This window comes from Phyllobates terribilis, unplaced genomic scaffold (genome assembly GCF_046119375.1).
Source record: "Phyllobates terribilis strain yellow unplaced genomic scaffold, ASM4611937v1 Scaffold_5__5_contigs__length_657084704, whole genome shotgun sequence".
Classification (NCBI taxonomy): domain Eukaryota; kingdom Metazoa; phylum Chordata; class Amphibia; order Anura; family Dendrobatidae; genus Phyllobates; species Phyllobates terribilis.
The window spans coordinates 30,885,839-30,912,742 of record NW_027362765.1 but is presented as its reverse complement, the minus strand read 5'-3'; the positions used below and the strand labels follow the sequence as shown (position 1 = coordinate 30,912,742).

At 43.1% G+C, this 26,904-nt stretch overlaps 1 pseudogene; it reads right to left on the bottom strand.

Moving 5' to 3' along the window:
• LOC141271857 (uncharacterized) overlaps positions 1–26,904 on the bottom strand; it is a 118,210-nt pseudogene that overhangs the window by 41,079 nt on the left and 50,227 nt on the right.

Sequence of the window (26,904 nt, the reverse complement as noted above, 5' to 3'; positions counted from 1 at the left end):
AGGTGAACGGATGGACTCTACATGCCTGGTTCCCACCGTGAAGCATGGAGGAGGAGGTGTGATGGTGTGGGGGTGCTTTGCTGGTGACACTGTTGGGGATTTATTCAAAATTGAAAGCATATTGAACCAGCATGGCTACCACAGCATCTTGCAGAGGCATACTATTCCATCTGGTTTGCATTTAGTTGGACCATCATTTATTTTTCAACAGGACAATGACCCCAAACACACCTTCAGGCTGTGTAAGGGCTATTTGACCAAGAAGGAGAGTGATGGGGTGCTACGCCAGATGACCTGGCCTCCACAGTCACCAGACCTGAACCCAATCGAGATGGTTTGGGGTGAGCTGGACCGCAGAGTGAAGGCAAAAGGGCCAACAAGTGCTAAGCATCTCTGGGAACTCCTTCAAGATTGTTGGAAGACCATTTCCGGTGACTACCTCTTGAAGCTCATCAAGAGAATGCCAAGAGTGTGCAAAGCAGTCATCAAGGCAAAAGGTGGCTACTTTGAAGAACCTAGAATATAAGACATATTTTCAGTTGTTTCACACTTTTTTGTTAAGTATATAATTCCACATGTGTTAATTCATAGTTTTGATGCCTTCAGTGTGAATGTACAATTTTCATAGTGATGAAAATACAGAAAAATCTTTAAATGAGAAGGTGTGTCCAAACTTTTGGTCTGTACTGTAAGTATAACGTCAAGTTATAGGAAGAAAAAGGAAGGAAGGGAACATTTTAGGCGATCAGTATTACAATTTTGAAGTTACTAAAATCCAACGGAAACCATATATAGGGCAATAGGGCAGCCAGGGGCGAACCAACACAGAGCACAATCCGGACAGAGAAGAAACACACCAGAGAAAAAGGTGGGTCACATCAGTCTGATGTAAGACGGTAATTGAATAGATGAAAACTACCGCACTTCTGGGGTGTTGGTGGTGCCCAGGTAGGGTTACAAGCCCGTAATCATGTAGAGAAGTAACCTGGCACTCAGAAGACTCATAGGTTCTTTTATAACTTTTAATAAAGAAGTGTAGAAAATAAATAACAGACGTTTCGGTCACATTAGACCTTCATCGGTGTACAGTTTGCAGCAATGGATATATTAAAGCAGTAGCCTGTAAGGTTCTGTAAGCTGTAGATGTGTGGTAGCCGGACACGGTGTCCACTGTTAGTCTGGAGGTGCTACCGTGTCCGGCTACCACACATCTACAGCTTACAGAACCTTACAGGCTACTGCTTTAATATATCCATTGCTGCAAACTGTACACCGATGAAGGTCTAATGTGACCGAAACGTCTGTTATTTATTTTCTACACTTCTTTATTAAAAATTATAAAAGAACCTATGAGTCTTCTGAGTGCCAGGTTACTTCTCTACATGATGTAAGACGGTAGGCATCGGATTCCTGGGATTCAATCCAGTCTCTCCAAGTCTCACAGTATCTATCACAATCAGTGGGGGATTGGGTAATCAAATGTTCCATCCTGTTTAGTAGGGCTATTTCATAGAACCACTCCTCCAGAATAGGTGGAGAAGTACTTTTCCAGTGACGAGGAATGATATTCTTAGCAGCCTGTATAAGGTAGACCTTTTGTATTTGGTGAGACTAGTTGGGATCATAAAGAGCAAAAGAGATTCAGGAGAGTCTGGCACAGAGAGACTAGTCATTTTTTTAATAGTATGAATTACCTGAGTCCAGAAACCTCTTATTATGGGACAGCTCCACCAAATGTGTGTCATCGTCCCCTCTTCCACTCCACATCTCCAGCATCTATCTGATACTGCGGGAAACCACTTATGAAGTAATACGGGAACACGGTACCATCTGGAGATTATGTTAAAGGAGGTCTCTTGAGATTTGCCCAGTTCTCTTTCCCATGCATCGCAATAGGGTGGCTTGATAGTTGTAGTATGGGCTATTAGGTGTTTGTAGAGCAATGAGATGGAGTGCAAGGGCGGAGACGACGACAGGCACAGTTTTTCAAAATTTGTAAGATCCCTATTGAGCTGTCTATATTTTCTAACATGGGAATAGAAATGTTGCTATTGTCTATAGTCAATTTTGTTGTCACTTTTCATCCAGGGGTCAAAAATGTCAAGGATCAGCCTTGACATTTTTGACCCCTGGACGAAAAGTGACAACAAAAATTGTCCCGGAGCTTCCCTGGTGGTGGTGACCATGAGAACCCTTCCCCAATATTACAGAAAGGGGTAATCATTTCGGCTCTTTATCCTGAACTGGAGGGTGAGGTGTTGGAGGCTCAGGGGGACACCCCTGCCTCCTGCCCTTCAGGAAAGTTATTTGTACCATCTGATCTGCGCCGCAAAGTAATCAAGGAACATTCTAACTCTGTGCTTGCTGGGCATCCAGGTGGCAAGGCAACCACAGAACTCCTCTCTCGTCGTTTTTGGTGGCCAAGGTTGCATCGGGATGTAATTGAACATGTAGCTACATGTAGTATTTGCGCGCGTTCTAAGGTTTCGCATAACCGTCCGTCTGGTACTCTTCTTCGGCTACCTATACCTAGTAGGTCATGGACACACTTGTCCATGGATTTTATTACTGACCTACCGGTTTCTGCAGGCAGAACGGATGTTTTGGTCATAGTAGATAGGTTCAGTAAAATGGTTCACTTCGTCGCATTACCTGCACTTCCCAATGCCAAGACACTTGCTCAGGTGTTCATAAATGAGATTGTGAAGCTTCACAAGGTTCCCTCCGATGTGGTGTCTGATCGGGGGACCCAGTTTGTGTCCAAGTTCTGGAAGGCATTCTGTTCTTGACTGGAGGTGCAGCTGTCCTTTTCCACTGCCTTCCACCCTCAGTCGAATGGTCAGACCGAGCGTGTCAATCAGAACTTGGAGACATACTTCAGGTATTTTGTCTCTGAAAATCAGGAGGATTGGGCATCCTACTTACAGCCTGCAGAATTTGCCATCAATAATCGTCAAGAATCCACTGGCAGATCACCGTTCTTCGGTGCATACGGTTATCATCCACAGTTTGGTACCTTCAGTGGGGTAGGAGCTTCAGGAGTTCCTGAGGAGGAACGGTTTGCTTCGTCGATCTCCTCGGTATGGCAGGGTGTTCTGTGTAATTTAAAGACCAGGGGAGACAGGTATAAACGTATGGCTGACAGAAAACGCTTGCCAGGTCCGGACCTGAATGTGAATGAGTTTGTGAGGTTGTCTACCAGGAATATAAGATTGAAAGTTCCTTCTTGGAAGCTGGGACCTAGGTTTATTGGTCCCTATAAAATAACCGCTGTCATTAACCCAGCAGTGTTAAACTTCCTCAGGCCCTTAATGTCTACAATGTGTTCCACAGGTCCTTAGTCAAAAGGTATTTGGAACCTCTTGAGCCCTCACCTCTACCACCGCCCCCAGTAATGGTTGATGGTAATCTGTAGTTCCAGATTTCGAGGACTATAGATTCTCGTCTCCAACGTCATTCTCTACAATACTTGGTGCACTGGCAAGGCTATGGTCCAGAGGAGAGGGTGTGGGTTTCAGCATCAGAGGTGAATGCTCCCAGATTGGTTCGCTCATTCCACACCTCTTTTCCTGAAAAATCCGATCCTGAGTGTCCAGAGGCCACTCGTAGAGAGGGGTACTGTCACGGGTGTGTCAGAGGTGACAGACAGTCGCCCTGCAGTGGGTTGCAGGAGATCTCTACGTTTGGCATTGCAGACAGTTTCTTAGATAAGAGGCTGTCTTTAGGGCTGAGCAACTACCTCTCTCTTGCTAATTAGCTCTCTGGCCTGGGTGTATATATACCTGGCGTGTCTGAGAGGGAGTTGCCGGCTATATCCATTTCTGCTTGTGAAGCTTAGCAGGAGCAGTACTTTATCCTCTCTGGAGCTTGAGACCATGTGCTTATTTGGAGTTCATCTAAAGCTAAGCCATTTTCCCTGTTTTGTTCACCCTTGTTGTCTATAGAGTTTAGTGGAGGTTGGCTAGTGCTCATCTCCTTCCATCCCTATCCGTAGCCATACGCCCTCTTTTATTACATAGTCGTCTCTTGTTAGATATAAAATGACTGCTGATGGAGCAGCCGGTGACCAGAAGACCAGTCCATCAGCTTCTACATCAGAAAAGAAGCTTTCCCATGCTCCAGCAGCCATCATGGCATTATATATCTAACAAGAAAGGACGGTATGTAATAAAAACAGGGCGCTATATTATCCTATATGTAAGGGACGGTGCTGTACATAACAAGAGAGGGCACTGTGTAATAAGGGACGGCAATATACATAATAAAGGAGACTATTTAAGATTTATATTTGTGTGTTTGGCTATATATACATCTGTAGTTTTGTCGCCATAAAAGGTGGGGGGCCCAGACACATTTCTTGCACAGGGGCCCCAAGCAGTCGGTGTCCGCCCCTGGGTGAAGTGGTCACCCTCCACGCACTTTCATCATCGTTGGAAAAGGGGCCCTCTCCCTCCCCATACTTTAGGGATGTCGGGAAGGGGTGGGGGGAACGCCTCACTGAACTTGGGCCCGGGGTTTGGTACCTCGTCCATGCGGCTTCGTAGCTACCGCGGCCACCGCACCTCGAGCGTGGGCCCCCGGTATCTCCACCAAATCACCTCTTTGTGCTGCCAACCGTTCAGCCTCTTCTCCTGCCGGGCTGTGCGGTGATGGCAACGCGACTGCTTCCTCTTCATGGCTGCTCGGGTTAGACTTTCTGGCCGCACTCTCATTACGACCGCTTCGGACTTCCAGCTAACAGTCATATAGAGCACCAAGGGTAAGGGGAAGCTGTCGTAATCTGGCTCTTCCTCCGGATCGGACATCTCCTGAGGGCCTCCAGGATACTTGCTCTTTTCCACAAGCTGGCACTTCCACATGACGCAGCTGGAGCGAACTATTACTACTGCTGTCCCATCAGGGAATGGTGCCGCACTGTCATATGCATGGGTCTTGTCTTCTGGACTCCTCCCTTCCATGGGTGGAGATGCTTTCTGCCCTGTTGCACGTTCAGCTTTGAGCTCTTCCCATTCTTTGGGAAACTGCTGCAGGAGGTAAATCTTTTTCTTTTGCCGTGCCTACCGTTGGTGGGCATTGCTCAGGGGGCTGCAACGTGAGCTCAGGCAAGGGCCCACGCCAGATGGATTTTCGCACCGTTTTGCTTACAGGACAACCACGATGGGTGGAGCTTCTGTCTTCCTCCGCGCCATCATCCGCCATTTCAGGGAATTCGACGGCCGCCATCTTTGCTATTTTGGCGGTTCCTCCTCTTTCTGAATGTGAGAACTGAAAATCCTGCCAACTACACCAACTTTGTGAGGGGCACAGGGTGACAGTTGTAGCGAGTGGCTGTTGTTCTCCAACAGACTGGCCTGCCACAATTAAAAAGATAATGTCCTGTCTGTCTTGTAGTTTGTGTGTACTGTATAACACTCACAGTTTCTCTTAGAGGCTCCATTTGCTCCACGGTCCCAGACTTGGCCACCCAGTTCACACAAGACCAACTTTACTGAAATCATTCAGTTCAGTTTTAGCCATACACTGTATGGACACCGTACAGTATGTTACAGTGGTAATTCTTTCCAATACTTGCATTATCCCTTCCTCTCCTTGCACTTCTTGCCCCTGGAATGTCCCACACGGCACCACAGCCTCCCGCACTGTTGACCTGATTTCTGTCTGAAAATCCCCATTAATTTTTCCCTTCCGGAACGAAAACAAGGCTGGCTCCTCCATACCTTTTTACAAGCTGTAGGCCCCAGACGTTAAAGGATGATGCAATGGAATTGGTAGCTGCCACTCTCATGTTGCTGCTTTTCCTCCTTTCATTTTTCCTGAAGTCCTAAATAACCTTCAGCCCACTGGCCCTGAACTTCTCCGGAATTACTTCTTAACTAGTTCAAAACAGTATTAGCTCTAACTATCTTTTTCCTATCTGCCCAAAACCAGGAAGTACTCTCTCTTTTATAAACTTGCACCCCCTCCCATCTGGGAAATTTTCCATGAACACATTAATTACTAATCTTCCTGATCAATAGTGCCCACAACTGCACTCTTCCCATTTCTAACCTAAAATAGAAGCCTTATCCTATATCTATGTCCTATACTTATCCCTAAGCTTTCCCTAAATGTGTTACACAAAATACATTAGACATTAATCACATTAACTGTGCACCTTAATGCCTATAAAGTTCTATGACGCTTCATTTTTTTCATCACCTTCCATCCCTATCCGTAGCCATACGCCCTCTTTTATTACATAGTCGTCTCTTGTTAGATATAAAATGACTGCTGATGGAGCAGCCGGTGACCAGAAGACCAGTCCATCAGCTTCTACATCAGAAAAGAAGCTTTCCCATGCTCCAGCAGCCATCATGGCATTCTATATCTAACAAGAAAGGACGGTATGTAATAAAAACAGGGCGCTAAGACCGTATTCGTTATATTGTTTACATTGCTGTACATAAAACCATTATCAAAATATAAACATTAACCCACATTTCAACAAACATATATACTGTTTTACCAGGAAGGGATGAAGGGCATGAAATGACACTGACATACCCTTACAGCTTCTTTGCTCAGTATAATGAGACTCACTTCTAGATTTAGAAACTGCCTAATATTAGGACCTTATCTGATCTATATGTCCTTGTATAAAGAACTGTGGAGATAGCGTTATTCTCTGTATAAAATATGTGATGTTGCTGTAGCCCTAATATTTCTGTACAGGGGAGTGGGAGAAGAAAAAGGAGATGGTAGACATTTTATCGTAATTTCCCTTTTAAAAATATCACATCTGAAATATTACAATTTTGATACAAAAGGAAAAGCTTTAGGCTATGTGCCCACAATGCAGAAATGCTATGGATTTTTTCCTGAGCGTTTCTGCATCTCCCTGGCAGAAAAAACACATGTGGATTGTACATGCGGATTGTACATGCGGTTTCCTGCCAGGGACATGCGGAAGTGAAGCGTTCTTCACTAGCATTTCCGCATGCGGGTTGACAAGCGCTTTCCAAGCGATTTTAGCATCACTTGGAAAGTGTTGACAACTTGGTCACACTATATAAATCCATGCAAACGGCATGGATTTATGTAGTGTGACCGAAAGAATGGTAAAAAATAAAAAAATAAATCTATACTTAACCTTCTGATGGCCCCCGCAGTCTTGCTTCCCTCCGTTCTCCCTTGCCGGCAGCGGTACACTGAAGGACCTGCCGACATCAGTGTCGCGTGACTCCGGACCCGGGTACCATAGAAACTGTAAAAAAAAAAGAATAAAATAAAAAATAAATATTATACTTACCTTCTGATGGCCCCCTCTGCACTCATCCTCCCTTGCCGGCAGATCGCGATGGACTGGAGGACCTGCGCTGACGTCATAGTCATGTGACGGGTCACGCGACGCTGACGTCAGCAGGTCCTTCAGTGTACCGCGATCTGTCGGCAGCCAGGACGGAGCGAAGCAAGACTGCGGGGGCCATCAGAAGGTAAGTATAGATTTATTTTTTTACCATTCTATCGGTCACACTATATAAATCCATGCCGGTTGCATGGATTTATACAGTGTGACCAAGTTGACAAGCACTTTCCAAGTGATGCTAAAATCGCTTGGAAAGCGCTTGTCAACCCGCATGCGGAAATGCATGTGAAGAACGCTTCACTTCCGCATGTCCCTGGCAGGAAAACGCATGTACAATCCGCATGTACAATACGCATGCGTTTTTTCTGCCAGGGAGATGTAGAAACGCTCAGGAAAAAATCCGGAGCATTTCTGCATCGTGGGCACATAGCCTAAGTATCCAAAAAACACTTGCAAAAATAGATCTAAAATTAATCACATTTTATTGACATATTTAAAAAAAATCATACGCTGTAAAAATATTACACATGCATGGGGATTGAACAAGAGGAATTATTCAAGTACAGAAAAGTGATGGAAACCAAGGTAAAACTAAGATGTAATCACCTGGTCAGATTTGCTTATATCAGTACAAAAAATGGCCGCCGACAGCACATAATATGTAATTTGTCTGCAATAGGCTTCTATCGGTCAGGCATGGTCACTTAGAAGCAAAAATGCATCGATTGATAGCTTACCCATATTGACACCACTCCTCGTGTCAGGCTGTCTCGCTGAGTTTGCATCGAGTCCTATCAGCTTTAGGGGACATGGCCGGTCTCTGCAGGAATTTAACTCTGCTGTATCCTGCAGAGATTAGGTTCCCTGGCCTATCCCGTGCCAGCAGGGTCTATATTAGGCAGTTCCTCCCACCTCTCTTTGCCCGAACATTGGGTAATAGCCTGCTAGCGCTTTGCTTATGAGTATCTCCTTTTACTGTCTCGTTATCAACTCAGCCTGTTTACTCGCTCTGTTTGACTTCTTCGTCTTTGACCCCGACTTTGTACAGTGAACCCATGATGCCTGCCCAACCTCAGACCATCTGACTACGCTTCTGTCTCATCCTCCTGGGCCTCATACCTGTGCCTCTGACCCTCCGGTCAGCTGCTATAGTCCCTGGAGTGGTGCCTGGTTTCTACCGGCAGCCCAGCCAATGCTCAACATCAGAGGCCCTATGAAGACCCTTAGTTACACCCCACCAGGGTAAGCCCGGCCTGTAGAGCAGTGTGTTCACACCAGCGTTACTGATGCACTTTACCATAAGATGCATCCCAGGTTTAGAAAGTAGAAAAAATGTTTTTCCTATTTTATAATAATTAAATCTTCCCTGGTGTAAAGTGGAGAAGTTAAAATCACTAATTGTAATGCACTTGGGTGGAATAAGGAAGTAATAAATTTATTGTTAGTGTTTCTCTGCACCATGTGTTATATTTACATATATTGTCACAGCACAGACATTAATGGACATTCTGCTGCTCATATCTATACACACACACACACACACACACACACACACACACACAACACTGCTAGACAGTGCACGAATATTCAGCTCTGCTACATCTGCATATTTACATACAGGACCACCATCAGGGCATTACTGCCCTTACTGTTGTATGAGGCCCGGTAAACTGATGTAAAGAGGGGGGACCCGGACCCAGTTCGGGTTCCCCTCTTGTGCTTCTGCTCACTGGGCCCCAGGGTATCGTGTGGTGGAGCGCCGACGCCGTACATCTCGGCGCAGGGAACCTTGGAGCTCTCACGGTTGTCAAAACTGATTGGCAGTGCAACTCCAAGGGAGTCCCCCTGCCTCTTCTGTAACGCGCTGGTGACGGCGCATATGCAACGACGTCATCGTGTACGCGCAGCCATGTACGAGCGCCAAGATGCCAGTCCAGAAGTGAAGCTGTAGGTGATTGTATGAGAGGTAAATATATAAAACTTTTTTTTTTTAAATAGAATTAAATGTTCTTGTGGGACAGCAAATGAAGAATGAGCCAATGACGAATTAGGGGTGGGTGGTGGGGAGAGCAAATGTTGAATTGCGAGTGGAGGGGAGAGCAAATGATGAATTTAGAGCAAATGATAAATTGGGAGTGGTGGGAGAGCAAATGATGAATTGGGAGTGGAGGAGAACAAATGATGAATTGGGAGTAAGGGGGTGGGGAGAGCAAATGATGTATTGGGAGTGGGGGGGGGGGAATGATGAATTGGAAGTGGGGGGGGGGAGCCTAAGAAGAATTGGGGGTGGTGGGAAGCAAATGATGAATTTAGAGCAAATGATTAATTGGGAGTGGGGGGACCAAATGATGAATTGGGAGTGTGGAGAGCAAATGATGAATTGGGAGTGGGGGATAGGGAGAGCAAATGATGGTGGGTGAGAGTAAATGACGAATTGGGAGTGGGGGGAAAGCAAATGATCAATAGGGAGTGGGGGTGGGGAGAGCAAATCATGATTTGAGGGTGGGGACGGGGACAGCAAATGATGACTTGAGGGTGGAGAGGGAGAGTAAATGATGAATAAAGGGTGAGGGAGAGAGGACATGACAATGAATTGGGGCGGAGGGGCATGTAAATATAATGACTCGGGGTAGAAGGAGGTACAGAGTGGGAGCTGAATTGAATTGGGGAAAAGGTAGAGGTTCTAATTAATTTATATATTTATTGGGTGGGCAAAGTGGCTATTTATATTTAGTGGTGGCACAGTGTTGGATTACAATTTATATTTGGAATGGTGGGTTCCATAATAAATATTTATATATTAATGGTGGGTGCGCGTCCGTATTCAGCTGCTTTGTGTAGAAGTTGGGGAATGTGCTCTAGAACAGTGCTCTAGATAACTGTTGTTTTATGCAGAGACAAGTCATGGCTGGCAGAAGTGATGGTGGTCTGCACTGGATGAAGGAGAAAAGCGAAGATGAAGGACTTCAACTAGAGAGGTCACCGGTGAGTCAGTGTTATCTGTACACTGACACTATACTCAATATACTATATACAGATCTCCTGTGTATAATGTGATCACTGTATTACCTGTACACTATATACAGAGCTCGTGTATAATATCACCAGTGATCCCGGTATTACCTGTAAATTGACATTATATACAGAGCTCCTGTGTATAATATCCCTGGTGATCACTATTACCTGTACAATTACACTAGACACTGTACACTACGTACAGAGCTCCTGTGTATAATGGAACTTATGGTAATATTAGGTATTCTAGTATTCGGTCACTTTGTAGTGGTAATATGTGGTTTTGTCACGGTGTGGTGGTATTTGTTCCTTGTATGTGGTATTATTCGGTCACTATGTGGTGGTAATATGTGGCCCTGCCATGGTATGATGGTATTTTCCCTTGTATGTGATACTATTGGTCATTTTAAAAAATGTTTGTGACACATTCCCTTAAAGAAAAATAAAAAAATACATACCTAAAAACAGTATTGGATATTTTAATAAATATTTAATAGGTTAGAGTAGAGTAGGGCCTTGTTAGAAGAGTCTACCTTGTCGTGGTGGCAGGCTTAAAAAATCTTTTGGCCAAAACAAAAGCTGATGGCTATGTATGTGATATGCTGTTCGATGAGAACTGGTAATGTGTGATTGGTGAGGAATGTAGTGCAGAAGTGGAGATTCCCTTTTGTGTAATGGTGAGAGATGAAGAGGTAGTTATCCCTGGAAGTCAGAGAGGATATAGTGGAGCAATTGTTGGTACCAGGACCCTATAGACGGAGGGCGTTGAATTGGGCCCATGCACTAATCTTGGGTGGTCATTGGTCATCTGGGTGTCAACAAAACCCAAAAACGGGTCAGGCAGAGGTTCTATTGGCCTGGCTGTCAACGGGAAATCCTAAGGTATTGCAAGTCCTTTCCCACCTGCCAGCTAACAGCTCCCACTACTCACTTCCGCAATCCCTTCCTGCCGCAACCCATCAAAGCATGGCAAGAAAAGGACCCAGTTGAAACTACATGTTTGCTGGTTAAGGCAGAAGGGGACATTGAAAATGTCACAATAGCCAAGATGCTGTTGAAGGCCCAAAAACAGCAATGTCGGGAATTGCTGCCAGAAAACCGGGACCTATTCTCAGATTTGCCGGGGTGTACAGATGTCATAGAACACCAGGTTCTAACAGAACCCCATGTGCGGATGAATTCGAAGCCTTATCGAATTCCGGAGGCTCGCCTAGAACTGATCTCCAAGAAAGTGAAGCGTATACTGAATCTTGGAGTTATTGAGGAATCTAAGAGCGGGTGGTCTAACCCAATTGTTCTTGATTCAAAACCTGATGGAGAATGGAGATTCAGTACTGATTATTGGAAGCTGAACGAAGTCTCCAAGTTCGACGAATATCCGATGCTGTGTGTCGCTGAGCTGATCGAGAGTCTTTGGCCGGCCAGGAACATAACCACCTTGGATCTAACAAAGGGATGTTGACAAATTCCCATGTCACAAAAAGAGAAGGAGAAGACTGCTTTCTCTACGTCAGACGGAGGCTTCCAATATGTTCGGATGCCATTCGGACTGCAGGTAGCTTCGGTCACCTTCCAGAGGGCCAAGGACCGGATCCCCGCACCCAATAAGAATTACACTGCGGCATACCTGGACGATATCATATATTTAGCCCAGATTGGGGAAGTCATCTGGGAAAGGTCCAGGCGGTGTATAATGGTCTCAGGAAGGTGGGGTTCTCTATAAATCCAAAAAAATGTGCCTTGGGGAAAGAGGAGGCCAAATACTTTGGATATGTGGTAGGCAGAGGCGAAGTCAAACCTAAGATCAGTAAAGTGGATGCAATCCAGAACTGTCCAAAACCACTGTAAAAAACGCAAGTTAGGGCCTTAGGGTGGGGTGCTACAGAAGGTTCATTCCAAATTTTGCCATAGTCGCCACTCTCTGGATTGAGCTCCTTAAGGGGATAAAATCAGGCATGGCCAAATGGATTTAGAAGGCGGAGCCGACCTTTCAAGAACTGAAAGTGGCTGTGCATTAGTAGCCAGTCATGATAACCACCGACTTTAAAGAATTTGCACTTCTAACGGACGCCTCAGAAGTTTTATTAGGATTGGTTCTCAATAAATACACTGAGAGGAGCATCCTGTACTCTACCCGAGTAGGAAACTGTCGGCATGTGAGAAAAATTGTTCCATTGTACAAAAGGAGTACCTGGCCATAAAGTGGTTGGTGGACACATTGCGATACGATCTCTTAGGGCGAGAATTTAAATTAGTGTCAGACCCTGGCCCACTCAGGTGGATGAGGAAGAAAAGGGGAAAAATGACTCATGTTACTCGCTGGTTTCTAGCCCTGCAGTATTTTTGCTTCCATATAGAACTTAGAGTTGGGAGTCACATTTTAATACCGATGCCCTCTCAAGAATCTCGTGTCTAGTGGTAGAAGGTGCCAAGCCCACAGCTTTAGGCAGGGAAGGAGATATGTAAGCTGGCTGTTAGACACATAGTGGATGTGAGATAAACCTTAAGCAATGCTTTTGGCAAAATAGCAGGGAAGAGGGAGAGGGAAAAAATATCAGCTCACCCGTTAGTAGACAGCTGGAGGCTCTGTGTTAGCGGTGATCCGACAGCGGAATAGCCTTGGTTCCAGGCAATCACTTGGAATATAGAGCAAGGAAAAAGAGAGCACCAGATATCCAGAGGATCTTCATTAAAATATCGCTTCTATTGGAAACATATAAAAGCAGCCATGTCACAAGGACAAAACACGGAATACTAATCCACAAAGCATGGTAGTCCCAACGCGTTTCAGCTAGATATTAGCCTTAATCATGGGATAAATTCACTGTGAAGCATAGTAGTATAGTATATATAACTAAACATACAAAGGTAGCTCCACCTAGGCACAGGTGGTAAATAACTAATAAGGGAATAGAAGTATAATGCTCATATGCTCATATAACAGAATACATGTTACAAGTAACAATATTGTACTATCACAGCAAAAAACAAATCTAAGAAAAGTGTATATATAAATCATGAAACAAGCAAATAAAAAGAGAGAATATAAGAGAAATATCCTGTGTGAGAAAAAAAAAAAAAACACAAAAAAACCCCAAACTTTTTTGGGAGATCAATTGTTTAGTTTCTACTAAATTATTGTTTATACCAGATAGGGATTAGTTTAAATAACTTTTATATGGAAAACAATTGTTTACATTCAGTAAATTTGATGAAATAACCTGCAAATATATGTGAATTTATTTGGTTAGAAGAATATCTTTCCGTCTCGATGAGTTTTTATTCAATATTCTTAGTTATTATAAATATAAAATGGCATAAAGAGACTCGAAAGATAGATTTTCAACCGATTAATTATGTGTATTATAATATTAAATCTTATCTGATGTTCAGACCTTACAATATTCTGGTAACTGATCTAAAAATCCAAAAAGGATTCTCTATTGAGAATTTTCCCTTTGTGTTCCCCTCCTCTAAATGGTTAATATATTATCTCTATGTAAAATGACTCTGAAATGTTGTGCTTTTCTGGACATAGATGCATGAAAAACAGCGTGTGTGACCACAGCCATAGGAACCTCTTAATGTTGGCCAGGTATCTGAGATATAATTATTTCCTGATAAAGGCTGGGGGACAAAGTTGCTCCAGGAGTAGTTACCTGGGGGCTACAAATTGTAGAGATGGATTTCCAACCCATTGGATTATATGTATTGTAGTATTAAATCTTGTCTGATATTCAGACCTTGCGGTATTCTGGTAGCTAATCTAAAAATCCAGAAGGTTTCTCTATTGAGCGATTTCCTTTTGTGTCCCCTCCTCTAAAAGGTTTATATACTTTCTCTATGGCTTTACATTTGAGACCTGACACATCACCATTGTGTGCAGCTGAAAGGGTCTTGATAAGGATGAACAATTAACAATTTTTAGGTTACTGGCGTCAGATAGATGCCTCCTGATGCGTTTTTTCAGTGGCCCCGTAGTGCAGCCGACATATTGTAGTTTGCACAAAAAACATTCAGCAAGATAAATCACATTGTCAGTATTGCAATTTATAAAGGATTTCATGTTAAGGGTCTGACTAGTAGTATAAGACTGAAATGTTGTGCTTTTCTAGGCATAGCCGCATGAAATACAACGTGTGTGACCACAGCCATAAAAACCTTTTAATGCTGGCCAGGTATCTGAGATATAATTATTTTCTGCTAGAAAAAAAAATACGAATTTACGTATTTAGCACCCAATATAGTCCACAGTACCAGGACATCCTTAATATTGTGAATAAATATCTACCTATTTTGAATCAAGACCAGACACTTTGCAAAATCTTGGAGACTTCCAATATACAATTTGTATCTCGCAAAGCAGCCACCCTTGGAACAATTTTGTCTCCCAGTCTTTTTCTATCAGAAAATAATTATATCTCAGATACCTGGCCAACATTAAAAGGTTTTTATGGCTGTGGTCACACACGTTGTATTTCATGCGGCTATGCCTAGAAAAGCACAACATTTCAGTCTTATACTACTAGTCAGACCCTTAACATGAAATCCTTTATAAATTGCAATACTGACAATGCGATTTATCTGGCTGAATGTTTTTTGTGCAAACTACAATATGTCGGCTGCACTACGGGGCCACTGAAAAAACGCATCAGGAGGCATCTATCTGATGCCAGCAACTTAAAAATTGTTAATTGTTCATCCTTATCAAGACCCTTTCAGCTGCACACAATGGGGATGTGTCAGGTCTCAAATGTAAAGCCATAGAGAAAGTATATAAACCTTTTAGAGGAGGGGACACAAAAGGAAATCGCTCAATAGAGAATCCTTCTGGATTTTTAGATTAGCTACCAGAATACCGCAAGGTCTGAATATCAGACAAGATTTAATACTACAATACACATAATCCAATGGGTTGGAAATCCATCTCTACAATTTGTAGCCCCCAGGTAACTACTCCTGGAGCAATTTTCTCCCCCAGCCTTTCTCTATCAGGAAATAATTGTATCTCCGATACTTTGCCAACATTAAGAGGTTCCTATGGCTGTGGTCACACACGCTGTTTTTCATGCATCTATGTCCAGAAAAGCACAACATTTCAGAGTCATTTTACACAGAGATAATATATTAACCATTAGGAGGAGGGGAACACAAAGGGAAAATTCTCAATAGAGAATCCTTTTTGGATTTTTAGATCAGTTACCAGAATATTGTAAGGTCTGAACATCAGATAAGATTTAATACTATAATACACATAATTAATCGGTTGGAAATCTATCTTTCAAGTCTCTTTATGCCATTTTATATTTATAATAACTAAGAATATTGAATAAAAACTCATCGAGACGGAAAGATATTCTTCTAACCAAATAAATTCCCATATATTTGCAGGTTATTTCCTCAAATTTACTGAATGTAAACAATTGTTTTCCATATAAAAGTTATTTAAACTAATCCCTATCTGGTATAAACAATAATTTAGTAGAAACTAAACAATTGATCTCCCAAAAAAACGTTTTGTTTTTTTTCTCACACAGGATATTTCTCTTATATTCTCTCTTTTTATTTGCTTGTTTCATGATTTATATATACACTTTCCTTAGATTTGTTTTTTGCTGTGATAGTACAATATTGTTACTTGTAACATGTATTCTGTTATATGAGCATAATACTTCTATTCCCTTATTAGTTATTTACCACCTGTGCCTAGGTGGAGCTACCTTTGTATGTTCAGTTATATATACTACTATGCTTCACAGTGAATTTATCCCATGATTAAGGCTAATATCTAGCTGAAACGCGTTGGGACTACCATGCTCTGTGGATTAGTATTCCGTGTTTTGTCCTTGTGACATGGCTGCTTTTATATGTTTCCAATAGAAGCGATATTTTAATGAAGATCCGCTGGATACCTGGTGCTCTCTTTTTCCTTGCTCTATATTCCAAGTGACGCAATGCTTTAGCGCATATAGGACTAAAAGGATAAACCTAGATATATATATGAGGAGCAAAGAGTAAATAGGCCAGGATGCACATGAGAATAGAATAAAGCCGATGGAAAAAAGTGCAAGGCACAAGAAAATAAGAATAAAATGAAATTATATTTTTAACATAGATAAAAAAAATATTAAGATAGCAGGTATGACACAAGACAATCATAGCTAATAAGAAAATAGGCAGCATGATACAAATTTGCAAGATAAATTCATATATAACTGCAATATAATGATTACAAATAAATATACAGGTACACCATACAATATATAGGATTAAAAGGGGTTAATCGGCCATGACAGGTTGGTTATGAGCAGCTGAATGGGTGCTCACCATATCTCCACCCCGTGGGTGTGGTTCACTGGGTAAAATGATACCTGTTTTGTCTCATAGATGGGCAATGTATATGGAGGTGTGTAGATCTCCTGGATTTAGTGACTTTGCAAAAGGACTAAGAAACTGGACTCTAAGCCAGAAGGGCTAACAAGCACTATTATATAGACTTGTTGCTTTATGTTTTATTTTATGCCGGACAATGGCTGTATTTGAGTTTCCTGTGATGTGGTTTATGAGGTCTGAAATAAACGAGCCAGACTTTAAATAGAAAAGGTTCCTGTTATACCTCAGATCGCTCCCAAGTAACATTGTTACATCAGTTTTTGTACAATTTATCGATAACATATATAGTTTCTCCCTGTGTGTATTATTTTTGATGGTAAACAAAATATAATTTCCAGTAATTAATTTTTCAAATTCTAGGTATGATAATGGATCCCCTCGTGTGGGATTTTAAAATGTCAAGAAGTTGCCATTTGGGGGGTAAAACATTTCCCACATTCTGAACAGAAAAAAGGGCTTCTCCCCTGTGTGAGTTTTCCGGTGACTAACAAGATGTAATTGAAGTACAAAACATTTTCCACATTCTGAACAGTGTGAGGCAGTGAGAGGGACCATATGCAAGGGGCAGTTTTCTCCCGCATGGCTTTCAACCAGGATTTATTATATAGGGTTGATAAAATCCAGGATGAAGTAGTGGAACAGCTGGTAGTGCCCCAGTCGCACCGTCGGGCAGTGCTAGAGATGACTCACACACACCTGCTGGGTGGACACCTAGGGGTGAAAAAACCCAAGAACATATTTGCAGCGGTTCTTTTGGCCCTGGATTTATGCCAAGGTGAAAAGTATTGTGAGTCATGTCCCGAGTGTCAATTTACCACACCCAATGCAAATTTCCGGAGTCCATTGGTACCTCTACCCATTATAGAGGTACCTTTTGAGCGGATTGCAATGGATCTGGTGGGGCCACCAACTTATTTTGGTGGTAGCAGATTATGCCACCCGTTACCCAGAGGCAATACCACTTTGGCACACTTCGGCAAAACTTATCGCCCGTGAGCTGTTTGCAATGTTCTGCCGCCTTAGGCTACCAAAGGAGATCCTTACAGATCAGGGGACTCCTTTTATGTCCAAGGTGACAAGGAAACTATGTAAGCTGCTCCGGATTAAACAGTTGCGCACATTGGTGTACCACCCCCAGACCGATGGGTTGGTGGAGAGATTTAGTAAGAAATTTAAATCTATGTTAAAAAAAAGTGCTCTGCAAGGACGAGAGGGATTGGGACATGTTACTGCCCTTTTTCATGTTCGCTGTCCGCGAGGTACCACAGGCTTCTCTCCCTTTGAGCTATTGTACGGCAGGCATCCGAGGGGGTTGCTGGACGTAGCCAAAGAGACATGGGAACAGGAGCCAACTCCGCATAGGAGTGTAATTGGGCACGTGGCAAGCATGCAGGATCGGATCACGGCGGTCATGCCTATAGTAAAAGAGCATCTAATGGATGCCCAGACAGCGCAGAGTTGCACGTATATTAAAAGAGCCTAGATCATGTCCTTTAAAGAAGGGGATCGGGTGTTCGTGCTTATGCCCACAGCAGAAAGTAAACTCATGGCCAAGTGGCAAAGGCCATATGAAGTACGGGAACAGGTGGGGGAAGTAAATTACAGAGTGTACCAGCCTGGAAAGAGAAAACCGTAACAACTGTATCATGTGAATCTGCTAAAAGCCTGGAAAGACCGGGAATGTTTGGTTATGTATGTGACTCCAGTCGTACCGTCGAGGAACCCTCTGTCTCCGGCCAGGGACGCGGCCAGGGGTGAGGTCAAGATAAGTGACGATCTAACAAAACAGCAGGGAAGGGAGGCTCGGTAATTGGTGCAGCAGAATACAGAACTCTCAGAACTGCCGGTCGGACCTCTTTGATCCGACATGACAGTGCCACCGAGCCTCAGGTAAGGGTACGAATGAAACCGTACCGTATGCTAGAAGCCAGAGGCAAGCCATCGCGACTCAAGTAAAGCAAATGCTCCAGTTAGGAGTCATCATGTAATCCAGGAGTGAGTAGGCTAGCCCAATTGTACTGATTCCGAAGCCAGACGGGTCATCACCATTCTGTAATGACTTCCGGAAATTGAACGAGATTAAAAAATTTGACCTTTATCCAATGCCTCAGGTAGATGAGCTAATTGAGAGACTGGGGTAGGCCCAGTACTTCACCACTCTCGATCTTACCAAGGGTTACTGGCAGGTACCACTGACAGAATCGGCAAAAAAAAAGACCACATTTATAATGCCATAGGGTCTCTATCATTATGTCGTCTTGCCTTTTAGATTACATGGGCATCTGGCCACCTCCCAGAGGTTGGTGGACATAATATTAGAGCCTCATCAGAAGTACGCGTCAGCATATTTAGATGAGATCATCATCTTTAGTACCGACTGGCATACCCACCTGTCCCAGGTACAAGCGGTGCTAGATTCATTCAGAATCGCGGGTTAACAGCAAACCCCCAAAAATGTGCGATAGGACCTAAGGAAGCCCGGTACTTAGGGTACGTTATTGGCCGCGGGGTTACCAAACCCCAAATAAGATTGAGGTCATTCAAAACTGGCCCAGGCCTTTGAGTACAAAACAGGTGAGGGCGTTCCCCAGCATCATTGGGTACTACCACCTGTTTATACCTAATTTTGCTGGGAGATCTTAACCGATCTGTTAAAGGGTAAGAAGTCCGTTATGGTACGGTGGAATCCTCAAGGGGAGGAAGCGTTCCCGGCCATGACGTTACCGTTGTGTGGACAGCCGATCCCCATCAGCCCCAACTTTAGTTGTACAAACGGATGCCTCAGCGGTAGGCCTAGGTGCAGAACTGTCGCAAGAGTTGAACAAAGATGAACATCCAGTTACCTACTTGAGCAGGAAACGTACCCCGGCAGAGAAAAATTATGGCGTAGTGGAGAAAGAGTGCTTGGCTATTAAGTGGGCCTTAGAGTCCCTACACTATTATTTGCTCAGGCGTCAGTTTCGTTTGGTAACGGATTATTCGCCCCTCGTCTGGATGAGAAGTGCAAAGAAGAGGAATGCTCGGGTCACCAGATGGTTCCTCTCCCCGCAAAATTTTAGTTTTTCGGTGAAACATCGGGCTGGGAAGTCGCAGGGAAATGTGGATGCCCTGTCACAGGAACCCTATATGATGACAAGTGTTCAACCCTACAAGTTTGAACAGAGGGGGAAGATATGTGAGGCAGTGAAAGGGATCATATGCAAGGGATGGTATGTCTGTCCTAGGATGTGCATAGAGGCATATTGAACCCGCTGGTGTGCACTGCAATTACAGACACAGCTGTGGTTGCAGTGCAGAATAAAAGTAAAGTTTGAACTTGGTCAAGCTATTTGGCCAAGTAGGATTTAAGAAAACCCAGCATGGGCTTTTATTTTGGGAGTGAACTACAGGTGGCAGTGGGGCGGTTCACTCCCTCCAGCCGGGTCTTACAAATGGCTCATGGCCACAGGTTCCATTTAAAAATCTGCAGCAAAGGTCTGGGTGTGAGTGTTTTGTCTTCAAGCTGCAGAGCAGGTGGCTCTGCAATACAGGTCTGTATGAAGCAAACACAGCGCCAATGAAAGCAAAACTCCTGGCGCACCTCAGCGTGACACGGTCGGTAATGGGTTTGGAGGCGGACTGTGTTACGACCCGGCTGCGATCCGGAGGATACCGTTTACCTTTACTTTGTGAGTTTTTGGAAAAGAAATACATTTAAGTTGAACTCTACTGGGTCACTGACTCATTACCGCACAGTGTGAACACCGCCGCACTACAACAGGAAAAAGGCTTCTTCCCTGTGTAAGTTTTCTGGTGACTAACAAGATTAGATTTCCGGCTAAAACATTTCCCACATTCTGAACATGAATATGGTTTCTCCCCTGTGTGAATTCTTTGATGTGTAATAAGATGGGATTTACTAGTAAAGCATTTCCAACATTCTGAACATGAAAAAGGCTTTTCCCCTGTGTGAGTTCTCAGGTGAAGAACAAGATGTAATTTAAGTACAAAACATTTTCCACATTCTGAACAGGAAAAAGGCTTCTCCCCTGTGTGAATTTTCTGGTGACTAACTAGATAAGGTTTCAGGCTAAAACATTTCCCACATTCTGAACACGAAAAAGGCTTCTCCCCCATGTGAGTTCTCTGGTGAATAACAAGATTATATTTTCGGCTAAAACATTTCCCACATTCTGAACATGAATATGGTTTCTCCCCTGTGTGAATGCTTTGATGTGCAACAAGAATTGACTTACTGGTAAACCATTTCCCACATTCTGAACATGAAAAAGGCTTCTCCCCAGTGTGAATTCTCTGGTGAATAACAAGATAAGATTTCTGGTTAAAACATTTCCCACATTCTGAACATAGATGCGGCTTCTCCCCTGTGTGAATTCTCTGATGTCTGATAAGTTTTGATTTCACTTGAAAACATTTATCACATTCTGAACATGAATATGGCTTCTCCTCACCAGTATGCATTCTCTCATGCCTATCAAGATCTAATTCCTGGTTAAAATTTCTTCCACATTTGGAACAAGAAAATGTCTTCTTCTCTGTGTGAATTTTTTCATGTTTAACAAATGATGTTTCGAGAGGAAAACTATTTCCATATTCTGAACTTGAAATTGGCTTCTTTGATTTAAGCGCAGTTTTTCTTTTAATGCCTCTTTTCTGACTTTTATTTGTATTAGTAGTCTTTAATGAATCAGAAGATAGGACTTGTTTCAAAGGATCAGGTGACAGATTTTTGCTGTGAAGGAAAGATGGTGTATTTGGAGTAATGACATTCACTTCAATTGTATCCTGTGTAATCTTAAGGTCATCTGATTTAAAAACTGAAGATTTAATTTGTCCCTCTGATCTTCTGGTACAGTCATCTGCCAAGAATAAGGCGAATTATTAATTTTGAATAAAATATCCTTGAAATTCATATTTTTGATCATTTCTACTCAAACTGTTCATAGATGGGAGTTCTGTAGTAAAACTGAATTATTCACTAAGACAATGACAGTTCACAGTCTACTAGAAAACCTCATAGCATGAACCAGTGGAGCTTGGTGTTCAACTGTTTGTTCATTCTGCCTCCAAAATATTGGAATAAAAAGTCATGAAAAATTGTTATGTAGGCGAAAATGATACTAATTAAAACTTTTACTCATCCTGCAAAACACAAGCTCCACTCAGATACCAAAATAGTCACTACTCCTATAGAATAACTGATAGTTCTAATTTACAAATTTGAGTCACTTTATGGGGTTTTTCTACTATTCTGATTTCCTGCCATTCTGTAACATTGGAGCTTCTACAAATGGTGTGTCACATCTCCTCTGAGATCTGCTCCTGCAATGTCTTCTTCTAACACCAGTCACCGCCATCATTCATTCTGCGGGTGGCACTTGTGATGGAGGAGACAATGGAACCAGAAGCTCTGGGCAGCGCCGGCTCTGTGAGCCACTAGGAACTAGTCCAGTACTACCATCCAGTCTGGAAGTATGGGTGTGTGTGCTGTCCAGCTGGAATAATCAGCTCCCTGCTTCAGGTAATTGGAAAGTACCACACCCTACTAAAGCTCGAAGCATATTGCCGGAAGATGCCAGATACAGCCTTGTTCTCCTCTGGTTCAGTCCTCTGTACTCAGCTCCCTGCTTGTGTATTTGATCCGGTTGTGATCCTGGCTCGTTTACTTACTACTAGTGATGAGCGAGCGTGCTCGTTTAACCCTTTCATCGATCGGGTGCTTGTCGAGTATCTTCGGCGTGTTCGTATATTATGTTCGAGTCCCTGCGCCTGCATGATTTACAGCTGTAAGACAGCCTGAACACGTGAGGATTCACTAACAGGCAATCGCAGGGGCCAATATTTTCTGTCAGATGAGTTTCTTGAAGAAATATTAGACATTTGAAGAGAACTTTTTAAAACAGTGTAGCTGAGGGGTAATAAATTTAGAACTTAGATATTTGGCAGATGAAGAAAAATATCGAGATTGTACTCTAAAAGAAAGCGGAAGATCATATTTTCAAGTGATTTTCTAACTTGCCAGCACATTCTACACACGCTGGCATTTGGCTCTGTAGTTTACAGATCTGGGCAGGTAAGGGTCAGCATCTTCTAATTCCAGGAGGTAGGTGGATCCTCCAGATTGTAAGCTCTATAGAGGAAAGGCTTTCAATGCCCAAAGTAACTTGAACAGTTTCGGGTCAAGAAGAATGTGGTGGTTTAGCGGTAAAATAGTAATCACAAACTTGCAATATAGCCGAACTACACCAATGATAAAGGAGAAAAGCCGGTGTCAGAATTCTGTAGTCTTTCTACGGATTGACCACTAGTGGCAGCTATTATTCACTTTCATAAATGTGCTGCATTTCCACTCCTTACCACTAGAGGCTTCTATTGTGTTTCTACAATTGCACTTTACTAAGATGGCCGTTGTTGAATCTGTGGTAGCCATCTTATTTCGTTTTTGGGCCTACATATAGCCACATGGAACTCTCACTCAATGCTTGAGTATAGTGTCTAGCCTTTAGTAGAGGTCCAGTCTCCAGCTCCTGAGAACTGTCTTAGTCAATGTTCACACGTTCAGTATTTTGTCAGTATTTTACATCAGTATTTTTAAGCCAAAACCAGAAATGGAACAATCAGAGGAAAAAGTAAAATATAAACACGTGTGCCATTTTTGCTTTTTTTTATCCACTCCTGGTTTTGGCTTACAAATACTGAAATACTGAACGTGTGAACGTTGCCTTGCCCAGACTGTTCCCAATCCCCTCTTCTCTTGTCCCTATGATTCCTAGTGCTGATTCCAAGAACTGGAACTGCCGCTTGTTGTTCCCCACTCGTGCTCCTCTGGCCATTGGATAAAGCAGCCACAGCTGGTGACTTAAAAGAAATTGGGACTCTGTATTTAATGGTTACTACTCACCTGTATGGTTATCTGTTGTAATCTCCTCTTTACACCACTCATCACTCATCACACATGTCTCTGTAGTATTAATATGGGTCAGATCTTCACCCTGAAACAAATATTGTAAAAGTCACAGACAGATGGAGAAGTCACATCTATGATCAGCTCTAATCCTGCCATCTCCACCGTTCTCATTACACAAGTATAAAATATATAATCAGGGCTGTGGAGTCGTAGCCCATTTTGGTGGAGTCAGAGTCGGTATAAAATGGACCAACTCCGACTCCTAAAATATATAATATAATAAATTGGGTACAGTAGTTCAATGCTGTTTGTGGGGAATATTTTTTCATAAGAATTTGGGAAAGTTATGAAATGTCCTATAAATGTCTGTCCTATTCCTGATCTAAGGGTCTAGACTTTTCAGTGAGATGAATCTGTGCTAAAGTAAATTTATCACTTAAACATGAGCCATGTATGAGGGAGTCGGAGTTTTGGAGTCGGTGTCATGGAAATTACGGAGTCAGAGGTTTGGCTTACCGACTCCACAGCCCGGCATATAATACTGGTGGATAAAACAAGACTGAACACAAGACCTTCACAGCCGTCTACACATCATAGGGGAGATCTCATGAAACCTTCTCTCCATCTACCTGATGATCCTGAGGAACATTGGGATCTTCTTGTTTACAGTCCTGTGGAAGAAGATGGGGACATCTCTCTGGTGTTGTCATCTTACTATATAGAACTGGAGGAAACACATACAGGGACTGAATTCATTTTTTACATACAGATAATTGTAGCCATGTGTATTTAGTCTGTCAATTACCTGGTGATGTGAGGGGCTGGGGAACCTTCATCATCACGTCCTTGTATTGATCTTTGTGTCCTTCTAAATACTCCCACTCCTCCATGGAGAAATAGACGGTGACATCCTGACACCTTATAGGAACCTGATACATACAAGGATACAGTCATTCCCCCGATCCCTTCATTGCGTTACTGTATCAAGTCCCACCATTACCAGCAGTGTCACCTCTCCAGTCAGCAGTTCAATCATCTTATGGGTGATTTCTAGGATCTTCTGGTCATTGATGTCCTCATGTATCAGGGGGTGAGGTGGAGGCCCCGTGATTGGGCTCAGGGGTCTTCCCCATCCCTCAGACACCGGGTCCTGACAGTGCTCACTAGAGGTCTTCTTCACTACTGTATAATCCTGGTTATGGAGAGACACATTAATAAATCTAACTACAGACATTTCCAGTGTCCTCACCTCTCCAGTTATGTCCATCTGTTATTCCCATAGATAAGAATGATGTAATGTGACGTCATCAGGATCTCTCACCTCTCCAGTAAGCCGGAAGAGGATCGCTAGGGTGAGATGTAATATCCTCCCAGCCATCTTGTCCCTGCTCCTATCCATCCTAGACAGGTAAATCTGAAAAATCCTCTTATAGAGAAGATCTCCACTGGGAACATCAGGTATTGTAGGGACCTGAATGGGGAGAAGATAACAATATAACATCATAAAGGATCCCAAATAATAATACAATTACTGTAGATAATAAGTGAAACATATGAGGGGATTCATTATTTTACAGTATTTAGTTTTCTTCTTTATATCTACTAATAAAACCTATATATTTTGGGCCACAGAAAACAAGCAGTTCCTTCCTCGTTTAGGTCTCATATCTAATACCCACAAAAAAGCTTGAGACATTTATAAAAGCTGCTTGCAAAAACACAGCGTACATGAGTTATTTGATGTCAAAATCTACATGTGAAGTTTTATATTTTGGTATTATGGATTTATATTTATTTATTTTACTCACTTATATAGCGCCATTAATTCCACAGCGCTTTACAGACATTATTGGCACTGTCCCCATTGGGGCTTACAATTTAAATTCCCCATCAGTATTTCTTTGGAGTGTGGGAAGAGACTGGAGTACCCGGAGGAAACCCACGCAAACAAGGGAAAACATACAAACTCTCTGCAGATGTTGTCCTTGGTGGGATTTGAACACAGGACCCCAGCGCTGCACTGAACCACCATGCTGCCCATAATATGATCTGTTTTTCTGGGATTTTAATCTTAGATTTCCCTAAGGGCCATTCCATATTTACGGGTGTTACGGTCACACAGCTTAAAATGTAAAAATATATTAGAAGGAAATATATCACATTTGTAGAAACAGGTATTGCCTAATATGTGTTAAGCGACTGCTGACAACATATCTCCTAATCCTGGACCCCCACAGCTTACACCTTCCACCAATTCCCCCTCCTATCGCTTCCAACTAAATGTAAACTACAGCAACCTCTCCTACGTAAACCCGTGCCCTTGATACCCACCCCCCCCTCTCTCTGCAGCACTCTGGAACATCCGCTCTGTCTGCAACAAGCTCCATGTTATTCACAACCTCTTTACCTCTCGTAAACTCTCCTTCCTGGCCATCACCGAAACATGGCTGACACCCTTCGACACTGCCTCCCCTGCTGTGCTGTGTTACGGTGGCCTCCACTTCACCCACACTTCTCGCCCTGGTAACAGACATGGTGGAGGAGTGGGTATTCTCCTTTCTACCAACTGCACCTTTAGCCCTATCTCACCTCTACTCTCCCTTATTCTCCCTTCTTTTGAAGTCCACTCTGTCCGCATCTACTCTTCCTCCAACCTCCAAATGGCTGTCATATGCCGACCTCCGGGCCCAGTCACTCACTTTATTGACCAATTCTCCACCTGGCTTCTTCACTTTCTCTCTGCTTGCATTCCCACAATCATCAGGGGCGACTTCAACATTCCCACTGACCCTCGCCAGTCAGCAGCATCCAAACTCTTGTCGCTTACTTCATCTTTTGGACTTACTCAGTGGACCTCCTCAGCCATCCACACAGACAGACACACACTAGACCTCATCTCCACTAGACTCTGCTCCCTATATAATCTCACAACTTCCCCCTACCCTTATCTGACCACCATCTACTCACGTTCTCATCTCTGTCCTCCCCAACAGTCACCCACGTCCAGCAACTAGCACACTCCCACAGAAACCTTGCACATCTAGACACACACACTCTCTGACTCTTACACCACTGACATCCATATCTTCACTCCACGACAGAAACAGCGCCACTGTTGTCTACAATGCCACTCTCGCATCAGCTATTGACTTGGTCGCCCCTCTTGTGCATGGCAGAGAGAACTACAAGTCAATAGGTAATCCTGGCACAACAACCTCACTAAAAAGCTTCGGCAAGCGTCCAG